Below are 14,405 nucleotides of genomic sequence, written 5' to 3' on the forward strand. Positions count from 1 at the left end.
TAAAACCCTATGGAGGGCAGAGTGCAGAAAAGGGAAAACTAAGACCATGTTTTTTCCTTAGATGTTCATTTATTTAATCAAAATGCTCCAAAACAAGTCCAGCCTTTCAGACTCAGAGACATTAACTTCCTTTTCTTGAGGCTAAACAAGGGCCCAGATGGTCCTTTGTGTGTGTCAAGCTTTCTAGAAAGCAAGCCTGAGTCATCACCACTTAGATGGAGTAAAATTGCCATTTCCTTCTAATTTATTAACAACTGTATATATTTCTGTACTAGAAAAGGAACTTGTTTCTATTCATACCCAGAATGACAAATCAAATTTGCCATTGAAATAATGAGAAAGCATGTATCTGTTTGTGACTCAACTGTACGTGTGACCAAGAAAAGATTCTACAAAAAGGGTAGTAAAGCATGAGTCCAGGCTGGGCCCCACGTAACCAGACACAATGTTTCAAGAGGACAGAGGTACCGCAAAGCAGACCGTGGTGGTGTTCGGGATAGGCATGAAATACGCAGTGGACAGCCAGGCCTGGGAGAACCCCAGGAGTCATCCAGTCCCATCCCTCCCTTTATCGACAAGGAAAGGTCTGAGATGTGTGGAATTGTCATAAGCCACACAACTGATGGGGATCAGAGCTGTATCCAAGTCTCCTGCCTCTCCAACCACACTGTGTGCCCCGCCCTGTTCCACAGTTGCCCCACTCAGGAGCCCATCCTCCCAGCAGCCGGGCATTCATACCAAAAGGCAGGAGAAGACAACTTTGCTATGGACATAAGACCTTGGCTAGTGACTGCGCCTGCATAATAAGGCAGCCTCACATCATGTCAGATGCTTGCATCGATGTTTACAAAAAATGTTTTGAAAAACTGTAAAGCACTATATTAATACTTTAATTTTTTAGTGTAATTATCATACGATTTGTATCTGGGATGTTCACTCAGCCTTATTACTGGCCATTTTATTTTCACAGCTAATATATCTTTATATCTGGAATTGGAATTTGGCAAAATGCTGAATGAAAGCAATCTGAGGCGGTCCTCGATTCACCTTGCTAGAAAATTCACCTCCAGAGAGTGGAGAGTATGACAAGAGGAATACTACCCTAGATACCACTCTGCCCACAGAGGAAGTGGTATGTGAAAGAGGAGGTGTTGTCACCTTGCAGTTTGTGGTAGAGAAAGGAAGGATTATACCTCAGTAACAAATAAGCTCTGAAATCTCAGTGACCTAACACAGTGAAAGATATGTTTCTCACCCACACAAAGTCTAATGCACGTTGTTCTAGTCTCATATATTTGCAACCACACTTCGTGCATTTGAAGCTCCACCATCTGAAATATGTGACTTCCAAAATTGCTGCATCAGAGGAAGTGGGAGATGACAGAGGCACACACACATATGGATTCTTGATTACGTCAGCCTGGAAGTGTAACACCTTGCGGACACTTCCTGCTCACAGTGCATTGGCCAGACAAACCATGTAGGCAGTTAGACCAAGAGATGAAGACAGACATTGATCAAGCAATCCCGCTAATAAGCAGATGGGCATTTGGTGAGCACAGTCTACTATACATATGTTCCCTAGATTTCAGGAATGCAAACATTGAAAAGCTCTGAGTATCCTATTTGCATTAAAAAAACCACATATGCCTTGAATAAAGCAAGAATGAAAGGGAAATATGCCAAAATATAACAGTTATTCAATTATTTCTGGGTTTTATTTTCTTCTTTATATTTCTTATATTTCACCAGCAATATTTCATAACCTGTTATTGAACCCAGAAAAGTAATAGAAGTTATTTTTCTTAACTGAGAAACAAGTTCAGACCAGAGATAACTATGACTCCAATGAGGAAAATGACTCAAAAGAAAAGGGAATTTCTTTAAAATGCACTTGTGATTAGACAATCAGAGTTAGCCATCAAGAAAAGCAAGAGACAGGCCCAGACATGACTATTGCCAAACAGGAAGCTCTCTCAATGAACTCTGATTTTTAAAGGGCATCCGTGAAAGACACAAAGAAATACACAGGGCCAAGGGAGAATGCAAAGGAGTCACTGCCCTGTTAACCACCATCCCAAGAAAAGAAAGGGAATTTATAAACCAAAAGCACATACATTGGGGAACAAATGAGCTGAGGCAGAGAGGAGAATCAGAGCTCACAGGGAATTTGATGGCTCAACATGAAGCTGTCGCTTCCAGCTGCAGGCTTCTGCCAGCTTGAATTTCTCCAAGCCACAGCCATCCGTCTGCTCTCCGAGTTCCTGGAACACTTACTCCCAAAGTGGCCTGGGTAAAGGCCTAGTGCAGTCTGCACAAGGCCATGGCTGCCTGGCTCTCACCTCACTCCCCACCCTCCTCTCGGTACACCCACGCCCCCACCTTTCTGGGCTCAGCCTGGATCAATGCCCTACTTTCACTTACTTGCCCCTGGCAGCCTTTGCTCAGCCAGAAATGTTCCCTCTTCATTCCCCGTGGTACTTCCCACTCCCAGCCTAAGACTAGCTCCTCTGTTGGATGCTCTTGCCCCACTTACCTCACTTTATACTCATCCACTCAGTTAGGGGATTAGTGACAGATGTGTTCACTGTCAGCTCCCAGGAGAAGAGGAACCTAGCTGGTTTTGCTCGCTGAACGGGGACTCATTGTTTTTAACTGCTTGTTCACCACAGGTGAGACCCCGTGGGGGAGAGGACTCCTTCACCTTACCTCTCTTTACTGAAGAGCCAGCATCGCTAGCGAGTAGGAGGTCTTGAACTAGAAATCAAGAAACAGGGAGTTTTCATTTTTGTTCCCGCTCTCAGATGAACTCTCCATATAACCTTAGGATTTTGACACTTTCCCTCTTTGAGCCGGTTTCCTCTTTTATTAGGTAAGAGTTTAATCTAGACAGTGTCTGGGGTACATCCTTCTCTAACGTATCATTCGAGGTCCCTCAGTAGACTAACAAGAGAAAGCAAAAAAACTTAGCCCTTAAAAAGTTAAGAGGAAGGGAAGAGTTTGCACTCACTACGGAAAGAAGACACCCGGGGCTGACTGAGGCTGTGCTTTGGTGTCTAAATCTGATTTCAGTTTCTTGGTCGCCCTGCAGCCTTGGACAGTTTGCTCAATCTCCCTGGACTATGAACTTCCTCTTCTATAAAATGCAATAAGAACCCTTAAAGGTTTCATCGAGGATTAAGTGAGATACAGATGACACCTGTAACATGGAAGATTATGCTCCATGTTAGGTCTTTTCTACCTTCCTAAAGCTTTCATGGAATTTAAAAGCAGTTTATGACCAAATATGGTATGAGTTGAGAAAAAAAATTCAATTAACTCTGTCTGTGATGGTTTATGCATGCTTTATTCCTCTGAAGAGACTTTCCACCACCTAAAAAGAAATAGTCATATCCCTTGAAAACTCAAGAGTAGTGTTTCTCTCTTCCTTCAAGCAATCCTGTCAGATCTAACTACATGCAGTAATTTTTCAGGTTGATTCCAAAGACATTTCCAGATGTTTCTTGTCTTCTTGGCACAAGGGAAAGAACAGGCTAAAGTCCACACCCAGAATCCACCACTGACCATGGACTCAACCCCTCGACCCTCTCCCTGTATGCCCCAGAATGAAATGGGATTGCACTGGAAGAGGAAAGGAGACGGAGGGGGCATATTGCAAGCCATTTCTGGTTTTTTGTTGTTTTTTAACAAGGAATCCTAGAATTGCCGATGGTCGGGTATTTGAGATGGTGACTATTCAGACCTTTACTGATGCCCTATTTCAGCCCTATCACCTGGCAGTGGTGGTGAGAGACCTGAGCATCTCTAGGCAGCAGGAAAAGAAGATTGGACTTGGAATCAGAAACCTGAGTTCAAGTGCTGGCTCTGCCCATTTTGTGACTGTAGGTTGGTCACTTAACCTCTAAGGGTCCTCAGCTGTGGAAGGGGGTGGCAATTACCACCTCTTGTAGGTAAAGTGAGGAGCCAGTGAGACAGTGCAGTCAGAGCCCAATGTGACCGTAAAGCACTTTCTAAATGAAAAGCATCTGTGACTCTGGACTCAGGACCTCCATGCTCATAAAGCTGATCTGTTCACCTACCAAAAGAGCACACCTCATCCTGCACACCTAGTTTTGTGAATCATGAAAGTAAGATACTGATGCCTAGCAAAAGTCCTGGCACACAGCAAGGGTACAATAAATGTTTTTCTGGATGATTTAGATGAAAATGACTAAAGAAGGCTTTTGAGGCCTCCTCAGAGTCAGAAGGAAGGTGCATGAAGCCACTCAAAGCCCCTGTCACAGGACAGCCCCCCAGCAGCCTCTGGTCTCCAGTAGAGCCCCACTAGTACGTTCCTCTCTCCGCTCCTAGAAGCAGGCAGTCTGGGGATGAGGCTCACCCAGCCCTGGTTCACACTCACAGAAAAGTAGGCTCCCCAAAGCAAAACAGGACTTCTTGCTCTCTAAGCCTTGCCCACAGTGTTCTTCCTTTAAAAACCAGTTTCCAAAAAAAAAAAAAAAAAACCAGTGTCCAAGAAGGTCATGATAAGAAGAAAGTTAAATTGGCTATCTAGAAAAGACCCAAACTTTCCTCAAGTAATTCAGCATCCCCATCTGGGGAATCCCCTGTAGAGGAGTGACATAGGGCAGGATGGGTGTCACCCTAATGCTAGAACGAAGATGTGTTCCCGGATTGCCAAAGAGGTGCTATACATTCCATCTGGGGCTTCGGTGGAGGCCTTCCTGTTTTTTTGACGTATGGCAAATACGTCATTCTCATGAGGGTTTTTTATAACTGTCATTGAATACTTACTATGTGTACTGCATTGGGTTGGGGACAGAAGGGATGCCAAGATTCTAAAAGAAGTTCATAATCTAGTCGAAGAGGCAGATACATTTGTAATTAATTCAAGAAGAATGGGGAATAGCTGCGTGCGGGTTAAGTCATTCATTAAGATTCTCAGAAGCTCAGAGAAGCAGCGTTCCCTTCGGGGGCATCTGCTCAGAGTCAGGCTGGGCTGACAGCTGCTGATGTTCTCTGTTACAGAAGTGAAGATGGCCAAAGTCCCTGACCTCTTTGAAGACCTGAAGCACTGTTACAGGTAGGAAATAGGTTCTTTCTCTTGTGATTTCATGACGGGATGAAGGTGCATGAGAACCCAGTTAGGAGTTACAGTGACCAGCATGGGCCCAGATTGGCAGGGGCTTCAGAAGAGCCCTACATCTGGAGTCAGGGCAGGTGTAGCAGACACCCAATGAAACTAAGCATGCAGCATGTTACACTGAGATGAAGGAACAGGGAGACAACCATGGTAGAAAAATGGTTGCTAAGGTCTGCTGAGTCCTAGTGAATTTGAGCCTGTTACTTAGACATGGCTTTAGTGGGCTCACATGCTCTGATACAGTAATGGGTTTTAATGGACTGTCAGAGAAAGAAAAACCATTCTTAAGAAAACCTGTTCTCAGTCTGGGATAGAAAACAGCTCTGCAGCAATTTGAGTATATGAATATACAAACACAGTCAAACCTCATTCAGATGTAGGAGAAAAGTAAATGAATAAGAAGTTCAAATCATACAATACTCCAACCAAACGTGGAGTTCCCATTACCTGTTAGTATACACTAACACAAACTAGGCTATCAAAGTGTCGTCTGGATATTTTGCCAAGTATATATTATTAATCTTTTTTTAGTGAATATATGAAAGCAATGGTTAACATAGGATCTGTTTGGTTAAAATTAAAGTGATTGCTTCAGAAGTACTTCTCACTTGAGGAGATCAACCTTTTTTCCTGAAATTCAATTACAAGTCTTTAACTTATTAGCCAGGCCCAATCATTATAGATAAAGCACAAGTAAAGTTCAAGCTGTGTCCTGATGATTACTAACTCCAAACTAGTAAGTTAGTAATGACCCAAATGACTGTATGGATGTGTGTGCATAGAAGTCCTTATTTTCCAAGATGACAGTAGTGACTGTGTGTGTGTTTGTGTGTGTGTGTGTGTGTGTGTGAGTGTGTACAGTGTGTGTTACCCAAAGCTAAGGTGGCCATTAAAAATCATGATGCCCAGTGACTGTAGTGACATAACAAACAGAATTACATTCTCATTGTCTTGTTTGATAGTGAAAATGAAGACTACAGTTCCGAAATTGACCATCTCTCTCTAAATCAGGTAAGCAAATGATCCTAATTCTTATGGGATTGCTATTCTGACACAGTATTTTCTCCACATGAAGAGAATAGCAATGGTTTGAATCCTAGAGGCTTTTGTGTTATGGTTCCTAGAGGCCCAGAGACATGCTTTTCTTTATTTTAAGTGAGACCCAGTGGCTCTCTGCTCTGCAAGAATGGCATTCTCCATGCTCACCAGATTTTCCCAGAACAGAGCAGAACTGTCCTCAAACCTGGAGTCTCCTGGCACAGCTTCCTCACAATTTGGTTATGCTCTGCTGAGACAGCCCCTTCAGGCCAGTTCGCTGGGGTCTGCCTCCTGCAGTGATGTGCTGTGATCACCCTCTCTAACACCAGCTCCAGAGATTAGCGTCGCCCTCCAAATGGAACAGCCCCAGAAGCGAGGTGGAGGAGGCAGGCAATGGAAAGCTAGAAGTCTGCAGTCACATCAAGCTGGGGTTTTGTGCTAGGAGGCCATAAACAAGTATTATAGTTACTGGCTCTAAAAGTTGTTCACAACAGAGTATTTCTAAAATGTCTGCATGTGTCAAATGGATATTTACCCTTCAGTGGGGGAACTGGAAGGCTACCACACACTAAGATCACTTGAAATCCTGTTTCATTGCAATATCTCAGTTTTGAGTCTGCACATGGTTGACAAAGTCTATCCTTTCAGGATTTCCCAGGAAGGAAGGAAGGAAGAGAAGGAGGGTGGGAGGGATGAAGGAAAGGAGGGAGGGAAGCAGAGAAAGAGGAAAGGGGAAGGGGGGGTGGTACTGATGAGACCAAAATGGAAATCCTTCTCACTAAGTCTGTTGAATAAAACTCCTGTTGAAAGGGCCTCATTCCATCTTCCTTCCTCACAGAAATCCTTCTATGATGCAAACTATGACCCACTTCATGAGGACTGCAGGGATAAATTTAAGTCTCTGAGTACCTCTGAAACCTCTGCCTCATCCGAAATTACCTTCAGTGAGAGCATGGTGGTGGTGACAGCCAGTGGGAAGGTCCTGAAGAAGAGATGGTTGAGTTTAAATCAATTCATCACCAACAGTGACCTGGAAGGCATTGCCAGTGACACAGAAGAAGGTAAGGGGTCAAGTAGAAATAATATCCTTTTCATTCTTATGCAACCGGCACAACAGAGTACCGGGGGTAATGAAACCTAGAATCAGAGTAACAAGAGGGCACCCAGGCATTAGTCTGGTACCTATAAGGAAGGTAAATTAATTTATATCCTTCTTCAGACCTAGAATACTTGCTCACAGACTCATTTCATGGCCATATCATAAAGGCTGTATGACTTTTAGCCTTTAGGCAGAAAGCAGTCATATAGTGTTGGTAGGTGACAGCGTATAAGCTGTGTTCCTCCTGCTGCTAATCATGGCTCCCTGGGCAAGTCACTTAACCTTTCTTGCTTCAGGTTCCTCTACTGTGAAACAGAGATAACCAGAACCCCTGCTAGTGAGGTTAAATGAGTCGATACTCACAAGCTTCTGGACTAGAATAATGCCCAGCATATAGTAAATATCCAACCAATGTTCAGTATTGCTGTTATTTCTGTTATTCCTACCACTACTGCCTCTCTTCATACTACCAGCACGGCTGGTTTGTTCATGGCTCCATTATCTCTAAACTTGACAACAGCCCTACATTCTCATTTTCCATGTGAGGAATCTGAGCTCAGTGAGGTAGTAAGTAACCCGGCCAAGTTATACCACTTTCACCAAAGTGTACAAGTGGGAAAACCTGAAAACAAATACAGTCTGACTATAAAAATCATGATTTTTCTCCCATGCCTCTATTGCTCAAGCCTCTATATGAAACACAAACCCAACATTTTTAATGTAACAGCTTTTTAAGAAAACAGCTAAACACTAATACATGTTCACATAGAAAATTGGAAAACACAAGAAAATATAAGAAAGAAAACCCAAGTTGCTCGTACTGCCACTAAGAGCTCCCCACGGCCAGCACAGTGGTTTGCCCCTTAAAGTCCTGCATGCACACACATACTCCTTTGACATTATTAAGACCATACTATATAAAATTTTATATCCAGCCTTTTCACTTAGCAGTATATCAAGGGCATTTTATTTGTCGCCTTCGCTGCTTTTCTTTCACTTTTTCTCATTAAAATAAAATTGATATGAAATATTGGTTTCAGATGTACAGCATGCTGATTCGACAATTATATTCATTATGAAATGCTCATCGTGGTAGTTATAGTCTGTCACCATGCAAAGTTATTACAATGTTATTGCCTATATTCCCTATGCTGTACTTCTATCCCCATGACTTATTTATGTTATAATTGGAAGTCTGTGCCTCTTTATCCCCTTTATCTACTTCACCCATCCACCCACCCCCTCTCCTGTGGCGACCCGATTGTTTGCTGTGTTCATGAGTCATCAGGCATTTTAGAGTGCCAAGTTTTCACCATCATAACTAATGCAACATTGATCATTCATATCAATAAATGTTCATTCTTGTCGCCATTTATTTCCTTAGATTAGATTCCTAAAAGTAGAACTACTACCAATATATACAACTGTGAAGAAGGAGGGGAGACATTTAGAGCTGCATTCTCCATGATGTATAATTCTTAATGTGTTTGGTTTTTTTTTTCCCAGTGTGCATTCATTTGAAAATATAGGTGGGGGATACTAGGAGTCTTCCTGATGTCTTAGAAAGCTCCAAACCAAAACTGAGAAAGTTGCACAAATAATCTTGTTGTTATTTTTTTTTTTTTAATATTACCTAAGGAGTTTAAGTTTAAAAAGAAATGAATAACTACTGGGATAATCCTAGATCCAATACTGCTGCTGACTGGGTGGCTTCACTTCTCTCTCAATTTTCTCACCTGGATCAGAATATCCTTAATGTCCCTTCCTAGCTACTTTCTTTGTTTGCATTGGGGCAGATCTGTCACCTGTGTTTGTACCTAGACATTAATCTGAGTTTGTGATAATGGTTTTAGAAATCATCAAGCCAAGATCGGCATCTTACACCTTCCAGAACAACATGAAATACAACTTTATGAGGGTCATCAAGTCCCAATTCATCCTCCTCAATCAAAGCATTGTTCAAGTCACATGGGGTCCATACCTCTCAGCGACTGCATTGCAAAACATGGAAAATGCAGGTGAGTGGATGTCTCTGTTATTTATTTCTGTATTTCTTTCAAGCTTTCTGATTTCAAAGAATAAGCCTCTCTACATTCCTGGCTTTTCACAATTCTTCTACAATGAGATGAAGCACATCACCCCTGGTTATAAAAAACAATGAAAAACCAGGCAAGAACAGAAGCTGCAGCCAAATCTGGAAGCTCCACGAGAAAGGCTTCTGGCCTTGGAAAGCACTGAATGGGGTGTAAAGCTTTCCGAGGCAGAACCTCCTTTGGTTCTCTCATTTGTGCTTATCCTCGATTTTAAGGATGAGGAGATTGAGTCTCAGAAATATGAATTTACCCAGAAGCTGATGAGGAGCAATCACTATCCGTGAGAAAGCCTGAGGACCAAACAGAAATAACGCCCAACGAGAAAGAATCATTATATTTTTTAACGTAATTAGGAGCAAAACAGCCAGTCAGCTGCAACATATTCTGAAGGATGAACTTAGCCTCCCAGAAATTTTGTCACAGAGATCCAGCTGCCGTGGTGAACATATTTTAGCCTCAGGCCGTGTCATCAGTATACAAAATTATTTTCAGAGGTCCAAAGAGGCTACTTTGCAATAGACGAACTGGGCCCTTTCTCATTGGAAATAGTTCAACTAACGTGCTTTCCACTGTATGACACTTGTACATTGGTTTGTGCTCTATGTTCCTACTTAATATTCCTTGATACAGTTTTTCTGCACTTTGACATTGCATACATATTTGCCATATTCTGTGGTACTGGAATATTTCATCATATTGCTATGCTGGTCCCTGTGTTTGCTTTAAAGAACTCTACTGCAAATATCTTTGTACATACAGTTTTTCAGCTAGGAGATGATTTCTTTGGAGCATATCCCAGAAGTGGAACTCTTGGGTTCCTACACATCAGTAATTTTGCTGCTCTTATTAAGCATTGTTCTCTTAACTTCTTGAGCTACTTTTCATTACCACTAGCAATGTGTAAGCATATCAGATTCCTGAAAGTCCTGCATATTAGGCCATTATGAACTCAGCCTCACAAATAAGAAGGGTCTTATCTCACCGATGTAATTATAAGGGATTCAACAGATACTCGGCCCTGGAGCATTCATTTAACAGAAAGTTCTGAAGAATTAGAGCCAAAAATTCTAAAGAACCAAGTATTTAGCTGCCTAGCCAATGTAGTGGACATTGTGAAGGATACAAAGATGTATCAAATTGTATTCCTGGTACTTACACCATAGCTGGGGACCTAACTACACGTGCCCACGCATGCATCCACACCCAAAATATCTGCATAAACACACTTGATTTTAGACAAATACAATGCATTTACATTTTTTTTGGCTTTTCTCTTCACCAGTGAGATTTCACATGGGTGCTTATACATTCAGAAGATGATTCTAAACTTCCTGTGACTCTAAGAATCTCAAAAACCTGGCTGTTCTTGAGTGCTCAAAATGAAGATGAGCCTGTACTGCGAAAGGTCAGTTGTTCTTAATCTCCAACCTATCTTCATGTTACACCCCATACATTTGTAAGTGATCCCAAAGGGCAGACACCCCAGCAGGGTAGTACAGTCCTATTCTCTTCTTACCACAGCCCTCACCTGCCGACATGACCCCCATCCTTCTCACCTATCTCCAGAGGCAATTCTAGGCAGGGTCTGTGCAAGAGGGAAATGGAGGTGGCAGGAGGTAAAGGTCAACTACCTTCTTCCTTCTTTTTCCTTTCCTTGCCTAATCTTATTCACCTCCCATCCCAGGACATCCATGTTTGATCAATACTGGCATCAATACTGACAATACTGGCATTAGGACAATGGGGCCTGAGCTGACACTCAAATAAACCAACTGAGATCAAAGAGGATTAGTCACCTGCTAAGGGGCACAAAGCCAAAAGCTGGGTGCCAAGACTCAAAATCCGGCCTTCCAACTCTAGGGCCCCTCCTTCAATGGGGCCAGCAAGATCCCTCATCCCGGCCCATCTCCGCTACCTCTCAAGCATACAGACACACACATGCCCACTACAGCCTTCAGTGCCTTCACCACCGATAAGCAGGTGACTCTCATTCAGTAAATAATCCAAACCCACCCCACCTGAGTAGGATTTATGTGGATGCATGTGTTTCTCTCCTCGAAACAAGGGAGGTGAAAGTGACGTCCACAGAGTAGGGCAGTAGCTTCATTCATGAATTCATTCAACAAACATTATTCATTAGGAGCCTTCTGTCTTTCAATCAGTGTCAACAGCCATGTGGACAGAGGCGAGCCAAAGTCCCTAACGTTACAGAACTTAGTCCTGTGGGGAACACAGGCAACAGACAAGCCGAACAACCAGCAAAGAGTGCCAGATGCTGTAAAGCAAATGAACAGGCACTAAGATAGAGAAAAAGGGGAGAGTGCTCTTTAGGTAGCGTGGCACAGCAGTGCTCCTGAGAGGTGAGAGCTGCTGATAGGAGGGGGCATACCAGGCAAAGGGGCAGGCTGGGCATTCTACTCGAAGGGATCTGATCGCATCTAGGCCCTGAGCTTCCAGGGTTGAAAGGCCAGCTTCAAGACCAGAAGGAACACTAAGAGGAGGACAGATCAGCAGAGGCTAGTTTGCAGAGCCTTCTATTTGGATTCCATCTGAGGGACAGTGAAAAGCCTTACTTAATTAAAGCGTTCAAACAGGGAAGTGCCATGACTTTATGTATATTTTCTGAAATGGAGAAGAGATCAGCAGGGAGACAATAGAGAAAGTAAAGAACCCAATTTGGAGGTCCTAACAATTGGGGAGAGTGGGGAGGGTGAGACAGGTGGAAAGAAGTATTTCAGAGACAGGACCAACAGGAGGAAGGGGAGAAACTCCATTTACTGAGATGGGAGAGACTAGGACAGGAGTAAGCTTGGGAAATGAAATCCATGTTGACATTGAAAACCCCAAGGAAACCTCAAAAGGATATTAGTTGCTTTAGATTAAAAAGAGTAGGGAAGCATCCCAAGTTGGAATTTGAATCTTACTGCGTGAAAGTGTTTGTTGTTAGATTTTATTCATACATATGGGAAAGTACAGTCTGAAGAGATCACAATTATCAAAACTTGTATTGAAAGGATTCGACTGCCAATCTACCTACAAAGTCTGTGTGTGTGTTTGGGGTGGGGCGAGGGAGGAGGTTAGTTAAATTAACCTTTACTTGCCAGCTTAAACATGCAGATAAACATCTCTAAAATGATAAATTATTTTCCCAAGGGTATGATTTGCACACTTAGAGGTCAAAACGTTTTAGAGGTCATAGAACTGCCAGTACTCAAAAGGCCTTACGGCTACGCTGAAGGCAGGACAAGACCCATGCTTCACCCCACCTGCCAAGTACAGTGAGACACTAGTGCCACTGGCAACCTTCATGACTAATTTGAATTTCTCTCCAGTTAACTAAGGAAATAAACTATGATGTATAGGCTGGGCCAGGCATCTAATTGGCATATAATAAATGCTCACTGAGTGAACGAATGAATGAAGAGCTTACCTCATCATATTACAGAGCCATAGTCCTAAAGTGCTATGTTTCTCACAAAGGCCAAATGTGAAGGGATTGAGCTTTAGTTCTTTTTCTAGCATCTCCTTGTTCTCTAACAGATCTCTGTTGTCCTTATCATAGGAGATGCCTGAGACACCCAAAACCATCAGAGGAGAGCAACCTCCCCTTCTTCTGGGAGAGGTATGGCAAGAAAGACTACTTCACATCAGCGGCACATCCAAAGCTGCTTCTTGCCACAAACGAAGGAAAACGGGTGCACTTCTGAGTAGTTCATGAATACTATTCTCTCTGCTTCTATTTCTCTTTTTATCTGTCTTTTTTTTTTTAGTCTGTTCTCTGCTTATCATGTCTCCTAAGCATGAAGTAGTTTCTAGTTCTTAATTCCTTTGCTTACCAAGGGTCATTAAAATAGGGTTGTGGTCAAAAAATCAAAAGAAAAGCTAGAAAATACAGTTGGGATTATGCATACATCAACCCCCATATGTGTTCGCAGGTTCCCTCTTCTCACCTGTATGGGAAGGGCAGCTGCTGACTTGGCCAGGCAGCCGCCCAGCAGAGGGAGCATCCTGAAGATTGTCTAAGAGAAGCCCCCAGGCCGGCGGTGCAGGATTCCTGGGACCGGAAGCAGGGTGATGGTTCTGGATTCGCAGCACGGAGCGGCCAGAGAAAGTGCTGGGAGGCTGTGCTCGTGAGGGAAAGAACTCAGACCTCAGAGCGTGGCCATGGCCTGCAGAGCCTGGGGTCAGGACCTGTGATCAAAGAGCCATGAGGTCCTGAGTTGGGTTTCAGTCAGGAAGCCCTACTTCATCCATGGATACCCTGCTTTCCTGCAGATTGGGACCCATCTCCTGCCTTCAAACTTCACAAATATTATTATCCTAACCATGGCAAGAATATCTGACAAAGATAGCTTGTAAACACTGAACTAGAGATCACATACATAATAGTAATGAAAATGCTATTTCAAACTGATTATCTAGAAATGTCACATGATGCTACCTGCCTTCCTAGGCCCTGCAGTTCACGTACTCAAGACCAGTGACCACACTTGGCCCCATAAGATAATGTGACCAATAACCTCAGTCAGGGTATGTGAGAGACAGCAAAACAGGCAGGGTGACAGACTAGCAATTCCTGGGCAAACACACAATCAGCTGTAACCCAGGGGCATGAACATGTGGGTGTCCCTCTAAACATCGCAGCAGCCCAGGTCCCCTGTCACACATACCCAGCCCTGGTGGAGCTTCCACCACTAGTACATACTCAAGTCATGGGTCAGGGTTTAGGACCCTCAGAGGGACAGGTACCTGAAGAAAATGCAGCAGAGGATTTCAATGCTTACCCGTGTTTTATAAGCTTGTCATGTTTCTGGAAATGCTGAATACTCAAGGTATCAATAGAGATCAGGGTCCATCATCATATCTTAAAAACCAAGTATTTAGAATTTGAGAGCAATGTAGATTTTTTTCTAATTCATGTCTGAGACAGACAAAGGGATGCGATGATCTCCAGTGCAACGTGGCGATACTCATTTTAAAATGTCAACACGGTCTTAGAACAAACTGCAATACATATTTTGCTGAAATACTTATC

The 14,405-nt window shown here is 43.0% G+C and overlaps 1 pseudogene; it reads left to right on the plus strand.

Moving 5' to 3' along the window:
• The window catches only part of LOC130682548 (interleukin-1 alpha-like), a 58,567-nt pseudogene extending 45,463 nt beyond the window's left edge, over nucleotides 1-13,104 (plus strand).
• Nucleotides 13,105-14,405: the final 1,301 nt, after the last annotated feature.

This window comes from Manis pentadactyla, chromosome 2, assembly GCF_030020395.1.
Source record: "Manis pentadactyla isolate mManPen7 chromosome 2, mManPen7.hap1, whole genome shotgun sequence".
Taxonomy (NCBI): Eukaryota; Metazoa; Chordata; class Mammalia; order Pholidota; family Manidae; genus Manis; species Manis pentadactyla.